Source organism: Lolium rigidum, chromosome 1, assembly GCF_022539505.1.
Source record: "Lolium rigidum isolate FL_2022 chromosome 1, APGP_CSIRO_Lrig_0.1, whole genome shotgun sequence".
NCBI lineage: Eukaryota > Viridiplantae > Streptophyta > Magnoliopsida > Poales > Poaceae > Lolium > Lolium rigidum.
The window spans coordinates 315,768,897-315,783,163 of record NC_061508.1 but is presented as its reverse complement, the minus strand read 5'-3'; the positions used below and the strand labels follow the sequence as shown (position 1 = coordinate 315,783,163).

Sequence of the window (14,267 nt, the reverse complement as noted above, 5' to 3'; positions counted from 1 at the left end):
GTTCTGAATGACAGATTCTGGCTCCTCGATTTCGTCGTAATTTCACACGTTTCCGATCCTAATTTTTGTGCCTACGAGTAATTTAGGGAAAAGAAATAACTTCCACTGGCGGTCGCATCGCAGACGTGCGAAAATGTTTGTGCGCACGTTGATCTGTAACACTGTTGGTTTCATGAAAAAAAATTTGGTTGAGGCTGGTGCGAACACTAGTCCGAGGGGGGAGCAACCAGGGACGCGGTGGTCGTTTTTCTCCTCCTGCACTGAATGTGCAAAATCTGGAGGTGCAGAATTTTTCTCAGCCTACCGCCGTAGTCGAGGCTGGTGCCCAGGGCCCAAGGCGGCAACAGCAGTTGTGGCTGCTCTCACGGTGGGCCTCAGGCGGAGAAGGTCTCGGAAACGATGAAATTGTGCGACCCGGTCTTGCCGTCTGGGCCGACGATTGCCGGCGCGGACAGCGGCCCTCTGGTGACACCGAGGGAAGATGCAATATCGTTGGCCATGGCGAGTGTATATGCTAGAGTTCGGAACAATCCAATCCTTCCATGAAGAGTTTGTATCTAAAGTTTAATTTGGTTAGTCTTGTGTCCGTGTGTTAATAGGACGTAGGGACCTGTCCGTCTCCTAGTCCAGTTCCTCCAAAGTTGCTATAAGCCAGGTCCTCTAACACGCAAAAACTAACCCAATTGCTAAAAAGTGCTCGGTGGCTGGTTCGCTCCATCGAGCCCTCTCTCTGTGGCCGTTCGATGGCGTTGATCACGCCTCGCGTCGCGCTGTCGTACCGACAACTTTACCCTGGGACCACCTGTCACGCGGCAACACTCTCTCCCCACATCCCCGTTCCCCCTTTTCCACTTCGCCTTCCACGCGCAGACCCGCCGCCAAATCCCCGACTCCGGCGACCTCCATATCCAGCGCGGCGGCCGCGTCAACCGCACCTTTTCGCCGGGCGGTCGTCTACGGCGGTGGAGTTGTTGGGGCCAGCACGGCCTAGTTCCTGCCCTAACGTCCCGACCCTCCTCGAGAAATCCGCCCCCGCCTGTGTCGTCTCCGGCAAGGCCAGCGGATTTCTTGCCCTCGATCGGGTCCGACTCTATCCCCGAGCTCTCGACGCTCGCGCGCCTCCTGTCCTCTCCTCGGACGCCTCGCCAGTGCCCTCTACGGCGCCAACGCGGGCTTCCGTCCCGTCCACACCCTCTCGATTTGCATCCCCTCCCAGCCCGCTGTGCCCGCGTCGACCCACCAGCTCCTGCCTTCCTGGGTCGGCCCTCCGCTTCAGCAGCACCGGCATGCATGCTCGGAACCCCGAACACCACTGCGCAGGTCCATCCGGTCATCTTCACAAAGGACATCCACTATCCTCTTAATTAGGCCCAGCCTACTAGAGGAAGGCTATAGCGATGACGATGACGGAGCTGCTCTGGCGAGCGGTCGCATAGTCGTAGGGGCTCCTCAGTCAAAGCTGCTCACAACTACCGTGGCTGCAACCGCTAGGAGATGGAAGGTAATCAATCAACAGACTACGTGTTTGAAAGTAATCCTGAATTCCTGATTTACTGCTTGTTAAATTCATCGTCTGTCAATGTATTACAGAGGGTGGTGAGCTTCAGGAGAAGGGAGAGGCGGCCACCGGCCGCCGACAGCACTAACTCAGCGTCCATGTCCAGCAGCAGTAGGAACAACTTCAACAGCCGGGACTAAACCTATTTCCCGTAGTCGCTGGCACGCTCACTGCCATGCCTAGAGCTGAAAATGAGTTGTAAGATGACAATGTGGCAGCTGCACCATGATTACTGGATCACCACGGATTCCGACTGTAAACTAGCTAACCATATTGCACCTTTAATGTTCTGATATGTTGATCCGTGTTCGATCGATCCATGCTGATTGCTATTGACGAATTTGTAGTCGTCGTGCTGGAGCTCTAGATGATGGTGACCCTCCTCTCATGCGAGCTAATGGTTTATTTGTTGGAGGCCCGGCCCTGATTTTTAGGTACCTGAGTCTATTCGTCATGTTTATTCTTAGTCTCTAGTCCTTGTCTCCTTGTAAAATCTTGTTTAGTTCTACCTGAATATATAAGTTTTTATCCAGCAAAGTTGTAAAATCTTGCTAAGTTGTTTTATTCAGCAAAATTAAGTTGTACCCATCACTTTAATATAAGTTTTTACCTATAATAAAATGCCCCCTAAGTAGTATATTGATTGAATTAAGTTGCTTTTTGCCATCTCAATAAGTTGTTTTTCACGAAAATTAAGTTGTACACGGATGCTTTTAAAATAAGTTGCTTTTTTTCCATCCCCTTAGTTGTATACTGATTTTAACTAAGTTGTTTTATTCAGCATACTTAAGTTGTTACCATCACTTTAATCCAAGTTTTTTTTTACTTATAATCAAATTCCCCGCCCCCTAAGTAGTATACTGATTGAATTAAGTTGTCTCTTCCCATCTCACTAAGTTTTTTTTAGGAATTTTCTTATTACGTGCCATGAAATATATATGAAAGTAGGAGTTGTAGCATTTCTTTGCAAACCAAGCAACAAATCATTTGCATTTCTTTTCTTTTGGGTGCAATGTTTTAGATTTATGCGGCAACAAGAGTATTACTAGTGTTTAATTTGGTGTCAACAGTGAGCTACCAAGAATGTTTTTGACCTTTGTATGTACCATGTACAAAAAGAACAACAAATGTGGTCGCTTCTTCTGCTATCTACTAGTGTAAATTGTAGATAAGAGTGTTTCTTCATGTTGCTTTTTAATTATGCTTCTTCACTTTTGAAGTTGCTACTGGATTAATTAAGTTGCCTTGGTCAACATGCCTACTAAGTTCAAATGTGTTGTTATTCTGATTTTCGGCACTAAAATTTGAGATGGATAAGCATTGTGTTTATTCGTTCATGTTTATTGGTCATTGGCTAGGAAGCTATTATTATCAGGGTCCTTCTGGTAGCACCGCGCTGTGAGGATGACATTGTTCATCCAGTTTGTTCATTTGGTGCTTCTTCAGTTGTTTTCATTGTGGCTTTTTAGTGTTTTTTACTGTAACCTAAGTTTCACCCAATTCTAGCCCAAGTTGTTTTCACTATACCCTAAGTTGTGTTCTTTGGTTGTTTTCACTGTAGCCTAAGTTGTCTTTTAGTTTAGCCTAAGTTGTATTTGTTTCGTAGCCTAAGATGTAGCAAGGAAATCATGCATTTGTTATGTAGCCTAAGATTTTTTTTTCATCTAGTCGTTCTCATTATAGCCTAAGTTGCTTTCTACTCTAGCCTAAGTTGTACCAAAGATCATGTAGAGTTGTATTTGTATATGGATTTAATTGAGTTGCTTTGTTCAACCAGCTTAAGTTGTGTACTGAATATGCCTAAGCTGTGTACAAGTTTCCCACATGAGTTGGATAACTGAAATATTGTTAGAAAAAGTTGTTGTGGGTAGCTTAGTTTATAGTTGCATGTTCATTATGATAAAGTTGTTCCTTTAGCATGCTTAAGTTGGTTCTAAATCCTACTTGGTTGTTTTTAATGTTTTTAAAGTTCAGATACTTGATTTTTCATTTTTAGTTTCTTGTTCATCATGTCTAAGTTGTTTCTTTAGCATGCTTAAGTTGGTTCTAAATCCTACATAGTTGCTTACCGCAGAAACTAGTAGTGAAAGTTGCAATTTTCAGTACTATGATGCTGCCGACTCTTGTTGCTAAGTGAGTAATATCAAACTAAGTTGACTACAAAATATTTTAAAAAATAGTGTAAGCAACTATGTGCACGAAGTTGTTTTGCTACAACACTGAAGTTGTTTTTTAAAAAAAAAAGTTTGCCGAAACATATATAAATAAGATCTAGTTTCGAAGATCTCGTCGTGAGAGGGTCAACAGTGAAAACGGATCACACTTCTGACAAACCGTCTAAAAGTTATGACATTTTGAAATTTTCCTGCATGAAAAATAATTGCACGTGTGAGCAATTCAGTTCGTTGGATAAATAGGTGTCTTTCCTTTTTCGGAACGGTGGGCTGGATATTTTTCGTATCTAGGGGTGAGGGCTAGCTAGAACTAATCAGCCATCGATTGCTAGCTAGACGCGTCCAAAACTAAAATCTATACAAAGAGCCAAGGAAAACGGTGTGTACAGATCGTGAATTCTTGGTCGCGTGCAAACACAAATACGAACAGGCCTGCTTCGTCTGAACAGACTGCAAGGCCATGCCGCCTTCGTCACCCGAGGCGGCGATAGAGAGCAAGCGGGAAAATCTGAAGACCAGCTCGCCGTCGAGCATATGGACGGCCCCCAAGAAGGGGCGGCTCAAGCTCAACTTCAATGGCTTGTGCAAGTACAAATCCAAAAGATCGAGCATAGGTGGAGTTTATCGTGATCACAGGGGTAAGTTCATACTGGGCTACGCGAAGGGGATCGGCAAGGCAACGAGCTACATGGCCGAGCTAGTGGCGCTCAAGCACGGGCTCGACCTCGCAGTGGCGAACGGGTGGCGTGACATATCTATTGAGGGCGACCTCAAGGGTGTCATCGACGCCATCGCTGGACGCGTGCCATTTCGGACAGAGGAGGACATGGAAAAGTACATGGAGATCGCCATGATGCTCCCACAGCTCGGCAAGACGTCCATGGTGCACGTGTTCAACAAAGGGAACAAGGTGGCCCGCGGCTTCGCGAAGCTCGGTCATAAGTCGGCGACGCTGCGGCTGTGGCACGGCATTCCCCCCAACAGTTCTCTCCGGCACCTTGAGCAAGACGCAAGTGAGCTGAGGGAGGAAGATGAGCAGAGCTGCCTCGTCGCTGCAGGCTGGATGGCCACGCCAACAACTCCGGTTGCGTCGACAGAGAGCAAGCTGCCAAACCTGAAGAGCGTCCCGTCCTCGAGCACATGGATGACGCCGAAGAAAGGGCGGCTGAAACTCAACTTCGACGGGTCGTCCAAGTCCAACGGATCGAGCATAGGTGGAGTCTACCGCGATCACAAGGGCAAGTTCATCCTAGGCTACGCGCAAGGGATCAGAAGGGTTACAAGCTCAGTCGCAGAGCTCGTGGCGCTCAAGCGAGGACTCCAGCTCGCGGTGAAGAAAGGGTGGACCGACATCTCCATCGAGGGTGATTTCAAGCCTGGCATCGACGCCATCGCGAGCCGTGCGCCGTTCCGGATGAAGAAGGACCTGGGGCACTATATGGAGATCGCCGCGATGCTCCCACTGCTTGGCAAGACGACCATGTCGCACGTGCTCCGGAAAGGGAACAGGGTGGCCCACTACTTCGCGGAGCTCGGGCACGAGGCAGCGCCGCTGCGGCTATGGCACCACATTCCGCCTGACAAGGTTCTTCAGCAACTTGAGGAAGACGCCCCAAAAGTATATTACCCCCGTAGGCGGACTTCTTGGCACTGTCTACGCCGCTCTTTTCCTTTGAAACTTATGCTATTGTTATTCCGAAATCGTCATGCCCCTCGGCGCCGCGCTGCCTCCACGGCTCGGAAAGGTGGATGTGTCGCACCTAGGGCAAAAAGGGAACAAGGTGGTGCATGCCTTCGCGAAGCTCAAGCACAACACGGCTCGGTGGCAGATGTGGCGTGACATACTGGTGTAATGGTTGGGTCGTTCTTTTTGACATACCATATGTATGTGATATCTAGTTCGACCAATTCATTGTCATGACTGTTATTAGGTTTGCCAAAAAAAATTGACTGCTGAACTCGCACGGGTTAGACTGGGAGCATATGTTTCAAGTTCCAAATCGTGAATACTATTTTCAAAAAATTAACCATGGAGCTAAAAATGAAGCTTCTATGGGGATACTTGATCAAGGAATTCGATTCTCTGAGGCAATGAGTCTATAGTGTCTAGACCTAGTGCGATAATGGCCTCAGCTAGCCGAGTTCATTGAAGATGAGCCCAAATCCACGAAGACAATGCTTCCATTGTTGATGTTATAGGTTATTATTTTATACTGAATAAGGCTTTTCAATTTGCTGCAAGCTCGTGTGCCCTATGCTACAAGATGAGAGATATTGACATATAATTCCAGATGTCTTCCCGAGCTGTCTTCATGCTACAAAGTTGATTTTGTGTTGTTGCATTCCTTTGTTTTCATAATTTTTAGAGGTTTTATCACTTAGCACCACTAGTTGAGGAAATTTTATCGCAAAACCACAACTCTATAAACTTTTTTCACAGAATACCAATATTTGGGGTAATTGTATCACAAAACACATAAATCTCTACTGATCCGGCTTGATAAGTAATTAGTTGACTCTAGTTATCTAGAGTGGCACCCAATTATCTGTACTCTCTCTCTCTCCTGAGCACGTTTGTGTGACAATATGATAATATTTGTTACACAATAATATTTGCTACACACCTGTTGTTGTCCGAGCCACCTCCTCATCTTCCCCTCACCTCGCCGCTGCCAGAGAGAGAGCCGCCGAGAAAGCTTGCGCGGTTCCCAAGGACGACGGTGGTGGGGATCTCTCCAGTGCTGCTCGTTTGGCGGACGGGTGGCACACCCATGTCCGAGATCTGGAGCTGCAGTCCCCAATATGGCTCCGGCTGCGGTGCTAGTCCGGTGGACCCCGGCAGTGGAGGCACCCATGGGCTTCAGCGGAAGGGATCGGGCCAGGTCTGTTGCGGCAGGAGCCTGCCAATCCAACCGACCGAACTCCCCCGCACCAACGAAACAAAGTAAAGCAGAAGCCTTTCATGGCAAGGAGGACGAAGTTGACCGAAGGACCACCAAACATGCTCAGGAGAGAGAGTACAGATAATTGGGTGTCACTCAAGATAACTACTGCCAACTAATTACTTGTCAAGCCGAACTAGTAGAGATTTATGTGTTTTGTGATATAATTACCCCAAATGTTGGTGTTTTGTGAAAAAAAATTATAGAGTTGTGGTTTTGCGATAAAATTTCCTCAACTAGTGGTGCTAAGTGATAAAACCTCTAATTTTCATCAAAGTTTTTTCTGCACTAAATTGGACATGTTGCTTTTTGCACACTTCTTATAAATATTGCAGAAACAAAGTTGCAAACTTATGTTGCATTGATTGGGGATGGTGGAGAGGAAGACTGATCGACTGAGGACAAAAACTGACTAACCCCAACATGGGCCTTTAGCCAAAAAATAGTGCAACATATCAATAGAAAAAAAAAACTTGAAGAGCAATACACGTATTTAGCTATTTCCTAAACCCTGGGTTCCATTCAGATCTCTTCCCTGGATGCTCCGCCAAGATCCAACTAAGGCCCTGCCTAAATGTTTCCTTACTCAGCCTCCATTAGCTGAACAAACTTGTTGTTTCTCGCATGGCTATGAATTTCATTAAGAAACTGGAGTACATGGTAAACAAGAAAACAGAACCTCATATCGTTGCTTCTCCCTATGGAAGATGCAACTCCAAAATACACCAGCAGACTGCTACTCAAACTACTGACAGAAAGAAAAAAAAAACTACTCCAGGTTCAGAGAGCAACTTATTAGAAGAACAACTAGACAGTATGTTGCATCTCCCAACAGAAGATACAAACTCTCGAGAAAACCAGCAGAGAGCAGATCGCTATCCAAACTACTAGAACGAGCAAAAAAAACTCCTCCCAATCATTTCTCATGGACACTTCAGAAATCGAGAGGGCCTTGGTGAAGATCTCCTTTGCCACGGTGACATCGCACCTGACGGTGAATACGTCGTCCTTCAGGTAAACCGATCCCTCCAGGTCGCTCCTCTTGATGAGTTCATAGCCCTTAGTACATTGGAAGCTGGAGAAGCGGCACAGCGGGCTGGACTTGCTGAAGGAAGGCACACAGTTCCCATGTTTGTCGAGCAAACTAATCTCGAAGGCAGCTTTGACTTCATCGACAGTAGTATCATCAAGATGCAGGAAGACGGATATCCAATCGGAAACCTCCGAGCCGTGACTGCTCGGGCGTACTCAGACACCACCTGTGACCACCGACAGAGAACATCTCAGACGGATATCCAATCCAATTGTTGATATTACATTTTTTTAAAGTTTAATAAGGTATTTCAATTTGTTCCAAACTCATGTGCCCTCTGCTACAAGATGGGACATGTCGACACATAATTCCAGCCGTCTTCCTGAAATGTTGTCTTCATCCTGCAAAGTTGATTTTGTGTTTTTGCATTCCTTGGTTTTCATATTAAATGTTGTGACCAATTTTCCTCAAACATTTTGCTGCACTAAATTGGACATGTTGCATACATTCTTTTTTTGCTACATATGAAGTTAACTTATGATGCACACGTACATATACAATGGTGTGGGGTATTGTTTGATGTTGCATTGTTTGGACGGCGGTACATATTGAATTCGTAGTAACTTTAGTTGTACCGGTAAAGAATTGTACTACTACGTGGTACGTGCTAGCCGTCACTTGCATGACAACTCCAAACAGGCCCGTCCCATCATCGGCCAAGAGGAGCCCTTTCATTCATCCCTTTAGATTATTATTATTTTTTGGACAAAGGAGCCACATGGCTCTGAATTTCATTAAGAAATTGGAGTATGTCTTACATGGTAAGAACCTCATATCATTACTTCTCCCTACAGAAGATGCAACTCCAGAAAACACCAGCAGACTGCTCCTCAAACTACAGCAAAAACTAATCCTGGTTCAGCAAGCAACTTATTAGAACCACAACTAGACAAGTACGTTGCTTCTCCGAACAGAAGATACAAACTCTAGAGAAAACCAACAGAGAGCAGACCGCTATCCAGACTACAGACAACCACCAAAAAACATCATCCCAGATATGTAGCAAGTAAACCCAAGCATTTCACTTGAACACATCAGAAATCGGTAGGGCCTTGGTGAAAATCTCCTTTGCCACCGTTACATCGCACCTGACGCTGAGTATGTCTTACATGGTAAGAACCTCATATCATTACTTCTCCCTACAGAAGATGCAACTCCAGAAAACACCAGCAGACTGCTCCTCAAACTACAGCAAAAACTAATCCTGGTTCAGCAAGCAACTTATTAGAACCACAACTAGACAGTACGTTGCTTCTCCGAACAGAAGATACAAACTCTAGAGAAAACCAACAGAGAGCAGACCGCTATCCAGCACTACAGCAACCACCAAAAAACATCATCCCAGATATGTAGCAAGTAAACCCAAGCATTTCACTTGAACACATCAGAAATCGGTAGGGCCTTGGTGAAAATCTCCTTTGCCACCGTTACATCGCACCTGACGCTGAATATGTCGTCCTTCAGGTAAACCGATTCCTCCAGGTCGCTCCTCTTGATGAGCTCATAGCCCATCGAATGTTGGCTGCGGGAGAAGCTGCACAGCGTGCTCAGCTTTCTGAATGAAGGCAAAGGGTTCCCATCTTGGTCTAGCAAACTAATCTTGAAGATGGCTTTGACTTCATGAACAGTATTGTTAGCAAGATGCAGGAAGATGGATATGCAATCGGAATCCTTGAGGCAGTGACTGTCGGGGTAGTACTTTAGACACCAAGAATGATCACCGACAGAGAACTTCTCGGATGCGATGAACTTGCCGTTGCCGAGCCCCTTGGTGCGGGAGTAGCCGTGGATGCGGAGGATGTGCGATCCAGACACGGCTGGGGCGACGATGGCTGACGCCGTCAGCTCGTCGCTTGTGGCACCCATGGAAGATGCAAACGCGTGTTGGAATCCGCCAACGGATCTATCACATCAAATTAGACAAATACACGCACACAAAGCCCTCCCCTTTCTCTTTATTTCTGAACTTGTTTTCTCGCGGTTACAACTTACGTCGCTGTGCATCTATATATCACGGACAACCCAACCTGAGAAAGACCTAGTCGTACATGACAACGAAACCAGGTCAGACTCTAACTCTAAACCTATCCTAAACAGACTAGTACTACACGGCTGATCAATTGCTACCTAGCTAGCTCATGAATCCCAACCGGACTAGTACTAGAACTCTATACATCTAGACCAATCCTTGGCCTTAGGCGAGTACAGTATAAGCTGGAGCTCGGAATAATCCAATCCTTCCAAGGAAAGTTTGCATGTAAAGTTTCTTAGAGCAAATATAATAAGTCCTAGTCAGCTAGCTGGCTATAAGTATTAAAATAATATATTCATGTTTAGTTGAAGGAGAGAGAGGAGGAGAGAGAAGAGGAGTGGGCTCTCATAGAAGAGACAGCTATAGCACGTGCTCCTAGGCACTTTGTGAGAGTGAAATGTGGGCCATTCATTGATAAAATAGTACATGATTATAGCTCACTATTATACATATTGGCTCTACGCTAGCTACAAATGACATGGCACATGGCTTATAGCCAGCAACTGGCTATACTATTAAACTTGCTCTTAATCTAGTGTCTTGTCCGTATGTTAATACTAAATAGGACGTTGGGACCTGTCCGTCTCCTAGTCCCACCAGGTTGATGTAAGCCACTAGCCAGGTCGTGTAACACGCAAATACTCGATCTTTAGAAAGAGAGAAAGTAGCCAGTGGCGGAGCCACGCCTTAGCTGTGTAGTCAATTGACTACACAGTCTTTTGGCAATATAAGCTGAAAATTGCAAAAATTAATTAAAAAATTATACAAATATGTGTATTTGACTACATAGTTTCAAGCTGACTACACATAGTTGATATGCTGGCTCCGCCAAGTAGCGTTGTACAGATCGTGAATTCATGACGGGTTGCAAACGCAAATTCGAAGCGGCCTGCCTCGTCGGTGCAGGCCCCAAGGCCATGCTGCCGGCGTCACCGGAGGCGGCGACAAAGAGCAAGCAGGGAAGCCTGAAGACCAGCTCGTCGTCCAGCATATGGACGGCCCCCAAGAAGGGGCAGCTCAAGCTCAACTTCAACGGGTTGTGCAAGTACAAATCCAAAATATCGAGCATAGGTGGAGTTTATCGTGATGACAGGGGCAAGTTCATACTAGGCGTCTAGGCTACGCGAAGGGGATCGGCCAGGCGACGAGCTACAAGGGCACAAGGCCGAGCTGATGGCGCTCAAGCACGGATTCAAGCTCGCAGTGGCGAACGGGTGGCGTGACATCTCTATCTCGGGCGACCTCAAGGGTGTCATCGACGCCATCGCTGGCCGTGTGCCATTCCGGATGAAGGAGGACAAGGATCAGTACATGGAGATCACGGCGATGCTCCCGCAGCTCGGCAAGACGACCATGGTGCACGTGCGCAGGAAAGGGAACAAGGCGGCCCGTGGCTTCGCGAAGCTCGGTCATGAGGCGGCTACGCTGCGGCTGTGGCACGGCATTCCGCCTGACAGTTCTCTCCGGCACCTTGAACAGGACGCAAGTGAGCTGAGGGAGGAAGATGAACAGAGCTGCCTCGTCGCTGCAGACTTGAATGTCACGCCCCAGAAGTATATTACCCCTGTAGAAAGAGATGCAACTTACAATGTATTTATTGGGTGCATATGGCGTTACATATATAGGCCACGTCCTCGACTATACAAGGAAGGAGGCGGGCCCAATAATCAATACAAAGATATGTATCGCTATACATAACTATAGAAGATACACATCCGGATATACAAGGGTATGTATCTCAACACCCCTCGCAGTCGAAGCGTCGCCTGGTCGAACGCATAGACTGGACTGGAACTCCTCAAATGATGCCGTAGGGAGACCCTTGATCATGATATCCGCAAATTGTTGGGAGGTGGGCACATGAAGTACTCGAATGTGTGGGCCACCTGTTCCCGAAAAAAGTGGATGTCCAGCTCAATATGCTTGGTGCGGCGATGGTAGACCGGGTTGGCGGAGAGGTAGACGGCGGAGACATTGTCGCAATAGACCACGGTGGCTTTGGCAACAGGACATGAGAGCTCAACGAGGAGTTGCCGCAGCCAAGAGACCTCGGCAACCGCTTTAGCAACAGCCCGGTACTCCGCTTCGGCGCTGGAGCGAGAGACCGTGGGTTGTCGCTTAGACAACCAGGAGATGAGCGAAGGTCCGAAGTAGACGCAGTAGCCAGATGTGGAGCGACGCGTGTCGGGGCAACCTGCCCAATCGGCATCCGAGTAGGCGACGATGTCCGTGGCGGTGGAGGCGTGGAGGGAGAGGCCGAAATCCATGGTGCCACGAATGTAGCGGAGGATCCGCTTGACCGCAGCCTGATACGTCCCAAACGTATCTATAATTTCTTATGTTCCATGCTACTTTTATGATGATACTCACATGTTTTATACACATTATATGTCATATTTATGCATTTTCCGGCACTAACCTATTGACGAGATGCCGAAGAACCAGTTGCTGTTTTCTGCTGTTTTTGGTTTCAGAAATCCTACAAAGGAAATATTCTCGGAATTGGATGAAATCAACGCCCAGGGTCTTATTTTTCCACGAAGCTTCCAGAATACCGAAATGATTACGAAGTGGGGCGACGAGGCGCCGCCACGCCAGGGCCGCGCGGCCAGGGCTGGGCCAGCACCGCCCTATTGTGTGGGGCCCTCGTGTCGCCCCTAAACCTACCCTTCCGCCTACTTAAAGCCTTCGTCGCGAAAACCCCTGTACCGAGAGCCACGATACGGAAAACCTTCCAGAGACGCCGCCGCCAATCCCATCTCGGGGGATTCAGGAGATCGCCTCCGGCACCCTGCCGGAGAGGGGAATCATCTCCCGGAGGTCTCTTCATCGCCATGATCTCCTCCGGATCGATGTGTGAGTAGTTCACCCCTGGACTACGGGTCCATAGCAGTAGCTAGATGGTCGTCTTCTCCTCATTGTGCTATCATGTTAGATCTTGTGAGCTGCCTATCATGATTAAGATCATCTATTTGTAATCCTTCATGTTGTGTTTGTTGGGATCCGATGAATATTGAATACTATGTCAAGTTGATTATCAATCTATCATATATGTTATTTATGTTCTTGCATGCTCTCCGTTGCTAGTAGAGGCTCTGGCCAAGTTGATACTTGTGACTCCAAGAGGGGGTATTTATGCTCGATAGTGGGTTCATGCCTCCATTAAATGCGGGACAGAGTGATGGAAAGTTCTAAGGTTGTGGATGTGTTGTTGCCACTAGGGATAAAACATCGATGCTTTGTCTAAGGATATTTGTGTTGATTACATTACGCACCATACTTAATGCAATTGTCTGTTGTTTACAACTTAATACTGGAGGGGGTTCGGATGATAACCTAAAGGTGGACTTTTTAGGCATAGATGCATGGATAGCGGTATATGTACTTTGTCGTAATGCCCTGATTAAATCTCATAGTACGCATCATGATATATGTATGTGCATTGTTATGCCTTCTTTATTTGTCAATTGCCCAACTGTAATTTGTTCACCCAACATCTGCTATCTTATGGGAGAGACACCACTAGTGATCTGTGGACCCCGGTCCTATTCTTTACATCTGAAATACAATCTGCTGCAATTGTTCTTTACTGTTCTTCGCAAACAACCATCATCTTCCACACTATACATCTAATCCTTTGTTTACAGCAAGCCGGTGAGATTGACAACCTCACTGTTACGTTGGGGAAAATTTCTGTGATTGTGTTGTGCAGGTTTCACGTTGGCGCCGGAATCCCTGGTGTTGCGCCGCACTACACTCCTCCGCCATCAACCTTCAACGTGCTTCTTGGCTCCTCCTGGTTCGATAATCCTTGGTTTCTTTCTGAGGAAAAACTTGCTACTGTGCGCATCACACCTTCCTCTTGGGGTTTGATACGTCCCAAACGTATCTATAATTTCTTATGTTCCATGCTACTTTTATGATGATACTTACATGTTTTATACACACTTTACATCGTTTTGATGCATTTTCCGGAACTAACCTATTGACGAGATGCCGAAGGGCCAGTTGCTGTTTTATGCTGTTTTTGGTTTCAGAAATCCTAGTAAGGAAATATTCTCGGAATTGGACGAAATCAACGCCCAGAGTCTTATAATTGTACGAAGCTTCCAGAACACCCGAGAGCCGCCAGAGGGGAGCCCTGGGGGCCCCACACGCCACCCTGGCGCGGCCAGAGGGGGGGGGGCCGCGCCCCCCTGTTGTGTCGTCGCCTCGTCAGTCCTCCGACTCCGCCTCTTCACCTATTTAAAGGTCCCTGACCTAAAACCTCGATACGAAAAAGCCACGGTACGAGAAACCTTCCAGAGCCGCCGCCATCGCGAAGCCAAGATCTGGGGGACAGGAGTCTCTGTTCCGGCACGCCGCCGGGACGGGGAAGTGCCCTCGGAAGGCTCCTCCATCGACACCACCGCCATCTTCATCAACGCTGCTGTCTCCCATGAGGAGGGAGTAGTTCTCCATCGAGGCT

At 47.2% G+C, this 14,267-nt stretch overlaps 1 long non-coding RNA gene across 1 annotated transcript; it reads left to right on the top strand.

The window, feature by feature from the left end:
* The first annotated feature begins 906 nt into the window (after positions 1–906).
* On the top strand, positions 907–1,853 carry LOC124684208. Its single transcript, XR_006996946.1, has 2 exons — positions 907–1,501; positions 1,591–1,853. It is a non-coding gene; the product is annotated as an uncharacterized LOC124684208 (long non-coding RNA).
* The last annotated feature ends 12,414 nt before the right edge of the window (positions 1,854–14,267 follow it).